The following is an 8,619-nucleotide window of genomic DNA, read 5'->3' on the forward strand; positions in this document are numbered from 1 at the left end:
CCCAAATTCCGACCTCGCGAGTATGCCTACATATCGAATCGGTCATCGGACCCAACTTCCGACTTCATCCATACCGTAGGGTCTTTGAGGTTGGCGCGGTGCGCTCAACCCGGGGAGTCGACCCAACGAAGCATACACCTCCCCTATATAAGCTATTTGTCCGATTCCCACACCTGTGTAGTTTGCACCTCCGATCAAGACATCGACCCCAACTTCCGAACTCGCCTCCAACGACCGAACCAGCGCCTTGGTGCGCACCTTGCAACGCACAGTGCCAACATTCGCCTTCCTGCACGTGGCAGGTCATCGGACCCAAATTCCGACCTCGCGAGTATGCCTACATATCGAATCGGTCATCGGACCCAACTTCCGACTTCATCCATACCGTAGGGTCTTTGAGGTTGGCGCGGTGCGCTCAACCCGGGGAGTCGACCCAACGAAGCATACACCTCCCCTATATAAGCTATTTGTCCGATTCCCACACCTGTGTAGCTTGCACCTCCGATCAGGACATCGACCCCAACTTCCGAACTCGACTAAAAAGACCGCACCAGCGCCTTGGTGTGCACCTTGCAACGCACAGTGTCAACATTCGCCTTCCTGCACATGGCAGGTCATCGGACCCAAATTCCGACCTCATGAGCATACCTACTAATCGAATCGGTCATCGGACCCAACTTCCGACTTCATCCATACCGTAGGGTCTTTGAGGTTGGCGCGGTGCGCTCAACCTGGGGAGTCGACCCATCGAAGCATACACCTCCCCTATATAAGCTATTTGTCCGATTCCGACACCTGTGTAGTTTGCACCTCCGCTCAGGACATCGACCCCAACTTCCGAACTCGCCTGCAACGACCGAACCAGCGCCTTGGTGCGCACCAAAAGTGCGCACTTTTGGAGGGCACTTTTGTGCGCTCCAAAGGTGCGCACTTTTGGAGGGCACTTTTCTGCGCTCCAAAGGTGCGCACTTTTGGAGGGCACTTTTTGGAGGGCACTTTTCTGCGCTCCAAAGGTGCGCACTTTTGGAGGGCACTTTTTGGAGGGCACTTTTCTGCGCTCCAAAGGTGCGCACTTTTGGAGGGCACTTTTTGGAGGGCACTTTTCTGCGCTCCAAAGGTGCGCACTTTTGGAGGGCACTTTTTGGAGGGCACTTTTCTGCGCTCCAAAGGTGCGCACTTTTGGAGGGCACTTTTTGGAGGGCACTTTTCTGCGCTCCAAAGGTGCGCACTTTTGGAGGGCACTTTTTGGAGGGCACTTTTCTGCGCTCCAAAGGTGCGCACTTTTGGAGGGCACTTTTTGGAGGGCACTTTTCTGCGCTCCAAAGGTGCGCACTTTTGGAGGGCACTTTTTGGAGGGCACTTTTCTGCGCTCCAAAGGTGCGCACTTTTGGAGGGCACTTTTGTGCACTCCAAAGGTGCGCACTTTTGGAGGGCACTTTTCCTGTGCTCCAAAGGTGCACACCTAGGTGAGCACCTTCGACCACACCTTGTAGCACACCAAACTCTGACTTTCGACTTCATCCGCAATGCAGGGTCTTTGAGGTTGGCGCAATGCGCACAACCAGGGGAGTCGACCCATCAAACCCAACACCTCCCCTATATAAGCTATTTGTCTGATTCTCATACATGCGTAGCCTGCAGGAGCAATTAGGACATCGACCCCAACTTTCGGCTTCTAAACGAAAACAAGGTCTTTGAGGTTGGTGTAATGCGAACAACTAGGGGAGTCAACCCATCAAACCCAACACCTCCCCTATATAAGCTATTTGTCTGATTCTCATACATGTGTAGTCTACAGGAGCAATTAGGACATCGACCCCAACTTTTGACTTCTTAACGAAAACAAGGTCTTTGAGGTTGACGTAATGCGCACAACCAGGGGAGTCGACCCATCAAACCCAACACCTCCCCTATATAAGCTATTTGTCCGATTCTCATACATGTGTAGCCTGCAGGAGCCATTAGGACATTGACCCCAACTTTTGACTTCTTAACGAAAACAAGGTCTTTGAGGTTGGCGTAATGCGCACAACCAAGGGAGTTGACCCATCAAACCCAACACCTCCCCTATATAAGCTATTTGTCTGATTCTCATACATGTGTAGCCTGCAACAACGATTAGGACATCCACCCCAACTTCTGAATTCGTCTGCGTTGACCGCACCAAAGGTGCACGCCTTGGTGCTCACCAAAATCCGACTTCCGACTTCTTCTGCTATGCGGGGTCTTTGAGGTTGGCGCAGTGCGCACAACCAGGGGAGTCAACCCACCGAATGCAACACCTCCCCTATATAAGCTATTTGTCTGATTCTCATACATGCGTAGACTGCAGCAATGATTAGGACATCCACCCCAACTTTTGACTTCTTAAACAAGACAGGGTCTTTGAAGTTGGTGCAGTGCACACAACCAGGGGAGTCGACCCATCAAACGCAACACCTCCCCTATATAAAGCTATTTGTCCGATTCTCATACGTGTAGTCTGCAGCAGCGATTAGGACATCGACCCCAACTTCCGAATTCGTTTGCATTGACCGCACCAAAGGTGCACGCCTTGGTGTGCACCCTGGAGTGCACTTTGGTGCTCACCTCGGTGCACACTTTGGTGTGCACCTCGGTGTGCACCAAAGGTGCGCACCTTGGAGCGCACCAAAGGTGTACACTTTGGAGCGCACCACATAGGGTCTTTGAGAGGTTGGCGCAGTGCGCACACCAAGGTGGGTGTTGAGGTGCGTGCCGAGGTGGGTGGGTGCTAGGGTGCGCTCCATGGTGGGTGCCAGGGTGGGTGCGTGCTAGGGTGGATTCCAAAGAGGGTCATAGGGTGGGTGCCAAGGTGGGTTGGTGATATAGTGGGTTCAAAGGTGGGTACTAGGGTGGGTTCCAAGGTGGGTCACAAGTTGGGTGCCAGGATGCGTGGGTGTTAGGTTGGGTGCCAAGGTGGGCTCCTGCGTGGGTGGGTGCTAGGGTGGGTTTCAAGGTGGACGCGAGGGCGGGTGCCAAGGTGGGTAACAAGTTGGGTGTTAGGATGGGTGAGTGCTAGAGTGGGTGCCAAGGTGGGTGGGTGCTAAGGTGGATGCCAAGGTGGTTCACAGGGTGGGTGGGTTCTAGGGTGAGTTCCAAGGTGGGTCACAGGTTCAGTGCTAGGGTGGGTGTCAAGGCGGGTGTCGAGGTGCCTGGGTGCTAGGGTGTGGATGCCAATGTGGGTCATAGGGTGGGTACTAGGGTGGGCTGCAATGTGGGTGCCAAGGTGGGTAACATGCTCGGTGGGTTCTAAATTGGGTGCCAGGGTGGGTGTGCACCCACCTTGCCCGAGGTGGGTGCCAAGGTGCCAGTGTGGGTGGGTGCTAAGGTGGATGCCAAGGTGGGTGAGAAGGTGGGTGATAGGTTGAGTGGTAGGATGGGTGGGTGCCAAGATGGGTCACAGGGTGGGTGCAAGGGTGGGTAGGTGCTAGGGTTGGTGTCAGGGTGGGTGGGTGCTAGGTTGGGTTCCAAGGTGGGTGCGAGGGTGAGTGTCAAGGTGGGTCACAGGTTAGGTGCTAGGATGGGTGAGTGCTAGGGTGCAAAGGTGCCAGGGTGGGTGCTAGGATGGGTCGATGCTAGGGTGAGTGGCAAGGTGGGTCCACAAGTGTCAAGGTGGGTGCCGAGGTGGGTGCCAAGTCGGCGACTGCTATGGTGGATGCCAAGGTGGGTCACGGGGTGGGTGCCAAGTTGCTAGGTTGGGTTCCAAGGTGGGTGCCAACGTGGGTGCTAGGGTGCGTGGGTTAAAGGGTGTGTCACAACGTGGGTGCCAGGATGGGTGCGCACCCACACTGGCCAAGACGGGTGCGGGTGCAAGGTTGGGTTCCAAGCCCGGTCACAGGCTGGGTGCTAGGATGGGTGGGTGCCAAGGTGGGCACCAGGGTGGGTGCACCCACCCTGGCCAAGGTGGGTCACGGGGTGGGTCCTAGGGTGGGTAACGGGGTGGGTACTAAGGTGCGTGCCAAGGTGGGTCATAGGGTGGGTGCCAAGGTGGGCACCAGGGTGGGTGTGCACCAACCCTAGCCAGGGTAGGTCACGGGGTGGTTGTCGGGGTGGGCGTCAAGGAGCCAAGGTGGGTGGCAAGTAGCCAAGTTGCGTGCCAAGGTGGGTGTCGGGGTGGGTGCCAAGGATCCAAGGTGGGTGCCAAGGAACCAAGGTGGGTGTCTGGGTGGGTGCCGAGGTGGGAGCCAGGGTGGGTCCCAAGGTGAGTGCAAAGGTGGGTGCCAGGGTCAAGGTGAGTGCCAATGTGGGTTCCAAGGTGCCAGGGTCAGGGTGAGTGCCAATGTGGGTTCAAAGGTGCTAAGTTGGGTGCGAGGTTGGGTGCGAGGGTGGGTGGGTGCCAAGGTGTGCTAGGTGGAAGCCCGGGTGGGTCGGCATCCCATGGGTGTCGAGTTGGGTGCCTGATGGGTGCTTCTTGTCAAGTTTTAGTCGTCGGGACTCATTTCGAGCCTTAGAGGTCGTTTCTTGTCCGGTTGCCCTGTCTTCGACCTGGGAACCCAATTTTGGTCCTCGGGTCCCATTTTTTTTTGTCTCGCATCCCACTTTTGGCCTGTGGCCTTTTCGGGGTCGATTCTCGTTTTGGGCATCAGAGCATGTTTCTTCTCCTAAAACCCAATATTTGTTTATTAAGTCTCGGAACACATTTTTGTTCTCGTGGACCCATCATGGGTCTTGGAACGCATTTGTGGTCCTTGGGTCCCATTTTGCATCCCGAAACTTGTGTTTTGGTGCTTGATCCCTATTTTGGGTGCCCACCTTGCACCAAGTGCGCACCCGGGGCAAACCGAGCGCCTTGGTGCACCGGGGCAAGATCGAGCGTGCACCCGAGGCGCCCCGAACATGCACCAAGGTGCACTCGGCCCACATGTGAGCGCAGGTCGTTGCGCCCGAGGTGGTGTGTGGGCACCGCGTTGCAGACGGGACACTGCACGCACACGACGCCCCCTCCAGGTGCACGCACGTAGGCCGGGCCGGGTGCACACCCGACGCCCTAGCAAGGTGCGCGCACCCGGGCAGGGCTCACACTTGGCGAACGGGGCGCACTTCGCGAGGGAGGGTGTGCACCTCGACGGGGGTGGGTGGCCGGGGTGGATTCGCACGTGGGTCGCGGTTTGCTAAGTACACACTGCGACAAGCTCATAACGGGTGCGATCATACCAGCATTAGTGCACCAGATCCCATCAGAACTCCGCAGTTAAGCGCGCTTGGGCCGGAGTAGTACTGGGATGGGTGACCTCCCGGGAAGTCCCGGTGTTGCACCCTTTTTTAGTTTTTCGCCGGGCGTCGCAATGCTATTTGAATAAACCTTTTGCCCGTTTGCGTTCTCGTCGGGGCCGGGCCGGGCCGGGGTGCGCTGCCCGCACTACCGCGCGCGCGGGGGCGACACCGAGCGCGCACCCGAGGCGCCCCGAGCACACAGGCCACGGTGCAACCCGGGCGTTGTGCGCGCACCCCGGTGCGCCCGAGGTGCTGCGCGCGCACCCAGGTGAAATCGGTGTGCACCTCGGCCAGTGCGCGCTCGGTCGAGTCGCGCACGTTGGCCAAGGTGCACGGTGATGTTTCTTACTCTAAGGTTCCGCACCAGACGCCCGGGACAGGTGAGCGAAGCTGGGCGGGGCCGGGTGCGCGGCCGGGGCAGGTGCACGCAGCTGGAGAGAGCTTTGGAGCACACTTCGGAGCGCACCAATGATGCGCTCCATTCAAAAGTTTCCTGAAAAGGCAAAAAAAGTTGAGATTATAGAATTTCCCACTTGAGAGATTGTAAAAAAAAAAAATTTAAAATGAAGGAAACGCGGGTGCCAAGGTGTGCGCAGCCCAGCCAAGGTGTGCGCACCAAGGCGCCCACCCTGGCGAAGGTGCACGCAAGGTGCGCACCCGAGGCAAACCGGACAATTAACCCAACTTTCGACTTCGCGCGCACCTTGGAGCGCACTTCGGAGCGCTCCTTGGTGCGCACCAATCTTGGGCACCTCGGAGTGCACCATGGCGCCCACCAAGGTGCGCACCCGGGGCAAACCGAGCTCCGACTTCGTGCGCACCTTGGAGCGCACGAAAGGTGCGCACCATGGCGCCCACCAAGGTGCGCAGCCCAGCCAAGGCGTGCGCATCAAGGTGCGCACCCTGGCGAAGGTGCGCACCCGGGGCAAACCGAGCTCCGACTTCGTGCGCACCTTGGAGCGCACAAAAGGTGCGCAACCCAGCCAAGGTGTGCGCACCCCGGTCAAACCGAGCTCCGAATCGTGCGCACCAGAGGTGCACGCCATCGTGCGCACCTTGGAGCACACTTCGGAGCCCTCCTTGGTGCGCGCCGATGTTGCGCACCTCGGAGCGCACCCGGGGAAAACAATGCAATTAACCCGACTTTCGACTTCGTGGGCACCTCGGAGCGCTCTCGGGTTCGCACCTCGGAGCACACCGAGGTGCGCACCTTTGATGCGCTGCCTTCACCAATTTCCAGAAAAGGCAAGAAAACATTGAGAAGGTGTGCGCACCGAGGTGCCCACCCTGGCGAAGGTGCACGCGAGGTGCGCACCCGGGGCAAACCGGGCTCCGACTTCGTGCACGCCGCACCTTGGAGCACACTTCGGAGCGCTCCTTGGTGCGCACCAGGGCGCGCAACCCAGCCGAGGTGCCCACCCCGGCGAAGGTGCACGCGAGGTGCGCACCCGGGGCAAACCGGGCTCCGACTTCGTGCACGCCATGGTGCCCACCGCGGCGAAGGTGCACGCGAGGTGCGCACCCGGGGCAAACCGGGCTCCGACTTCGTGCACGCCGCACCTTGGAGCACACTTCGGAGCGCTCCTTGGTGCGCACCATGGTGCCCACCAGGGCGCGCAACCCCGCCGAAGGTGCACGCGAGGTGCGCACCCGGGGCAAACCGGGCTCCGACTTCGTGCACGCCGCACCTTGGAGCACACTTCGGAGCGCTCCTTGGTGCGCACCATGGTGCCCACCAGGGCGCGCAACCCCGCCGAAGGTGCACGCGAGGTGCGCACCCGGGGCAAACCGGGCTCCGACTTCGTGCACGCCATGGTGCGCACCGCGGCGAAGGTGCGCACCCGGGGCAAACCGGGCTCCGACTTCGTGCACGCCGCACCTTGGAGCACACTTCGGAGCGCTCCTTGGTGCGCACCAGGGCGCGCAACCCAGCCGAGGTGCCCACCCCGGCGAAGGTGCACGCGAGGTGCGTACCCGGGGCAAACCGGGCTCCGACTTCGTGCACGCCGCACCTTGGAGCACACTTCGGAGCGCTCCTTGGTGCGCACCATGGTGCCCACCAGGCCGCGCAACCCAGCCAAGGTGTGCGCACCAAGGTGCACGCGAGGTGCGCACCCGGGGCAAACCGGGGTCCGACTTCGTGCACGCCGCACCTTGGAGCACACATCGGGGCGCTCCCGGGTTCGCACCGGCGTTGCGCACCGTGGTGGGCACCTCGGAGCACACCAAGGTGGGCAGCGAGGTGCGCACCTTTGATGCGATGCCTTCACTAATTTCCATAAAAGGCAAAAAAAAAACGAGATTTTAAAATTTCCGTTTTGAAAGATAGTGAGAAAAAGGGAATGCTGGTGCCATCTTGAGCCCGCCCTGGTGCGCAGCCCAGCCAAGGTGTGCACACCAAGGTGCCCACCCTGGCGAAGGTGCGCGCCCGGGCAATTAACCCAACTTCCAACTTCGCGCGCGCCAGGGTGGGAGCGCACCCAACAACCGGGCCTGGGAAGAGCCAATGCGAGAAACCCCACCAAACGCTCTGACAAAAAAAGAGGGGGCGCTCCAGTAACCCCGCTTCGGAGCGCACCCTGGGCAAACCCAGCCAAGGTGCCCACCCCGGCCAAGGTGCAGGCGAGGTGCGCACCCGGGGCAAACCGGGCTCCGACAACGTGCACGCCGCACCTTGGAGCACACTTCGTAGCGCTCCCGGGTGCGCACCTCAGAGCACACCAAGGTGGGCAGCGAGGTGCGCACCTTTGATGCGCTGCCTTCACTAATTTCCAGAAAAGGCAAAAAAAAAAGGAGATTTTAAAATTTCCGTTTTGAAAGATAGTGAAAAAAACGGAACGCGCGTGCCATCTTGAGCCCGCCCTGGTGCGCAGCCCAGGTAAGGTGCCCACCCTGGCAAAGGTGCGCACCCGGGCAATTAACCCTACTTCCGACTTCGTGCGCGCCAGGGTGGCAACCGGGCCTCGGAAGAGCCAATGCGAGAAACCCCACCAAACGCTCCGACAAAAAAAGAGGCGGCGCTCCAATAACCCCGCTTCGGAGCGCAGCCGGGGCAAACCCAGCCAAGGTGCCCACCCCGACGAAGGTGCACGCGAGGTGCGCACCCGGGGCAAACCGGGCTCCGACAACGTGCACGCAGCACCTTGGAGCACACTTCGAAGCACTCCCGGGTGCCCACCGGCGTTGCGCACCGTGGTGGGCAGCGAGGTGCGCACCTTTGATGCGCTGCCTTCACTAATTTCCAGAAAAAGGCAAAAAAAAATGAGATTTTAAAATTTCCGTTTTGAAAGATAGTGAAAAAAAAGGAACGCGGGTGCCATCTTGAGCCCGCCCTGGTGCGCAGCCCAGGCAAGGCATGCGCACCAAGGTGCCCACCCGAGGTGC

The 8,619-nt window shown here is 59.5% G+C and overlaps 1 non-coding gene across 1 annotated transcript; it reads left to right on the forward strand.

Annotated features, from left to right (window-relative positions):
• Nucleotides 1-5,161: 5,161 nt before the first annotated feature.
• LOC131867140 (5S ribosomal RNA) lies at nucleotides 5,162-5,280 on the forward strand. The gene has a single exon (XR_009365732.1). It is a non-coding gene; the product is annotated as a 5S ribosomal RNA (ribosomal RNA).
• The last annotated feature ends 3,339 nt before the right edge of the window (nucleotides 5,281-8,619 follow it).

The sequence above is a fragment of the Cryptomeria japonica genome, unplaced genomic scaffold (genome assembly GCF_030272615.1).
Source record: "Cryptomeria japonica unplaced genomic scaffold, Sugi_1.0 HiC_scaffold_164, whole genome shotgun sequence".
NCBI classification, from domain to species: Eukaryota; Viridiplantae; Streptophyta; class Pinopsida; order Cupressales; family Cupressaceae; genus Cryptomeria; species Cryptomeria japonica.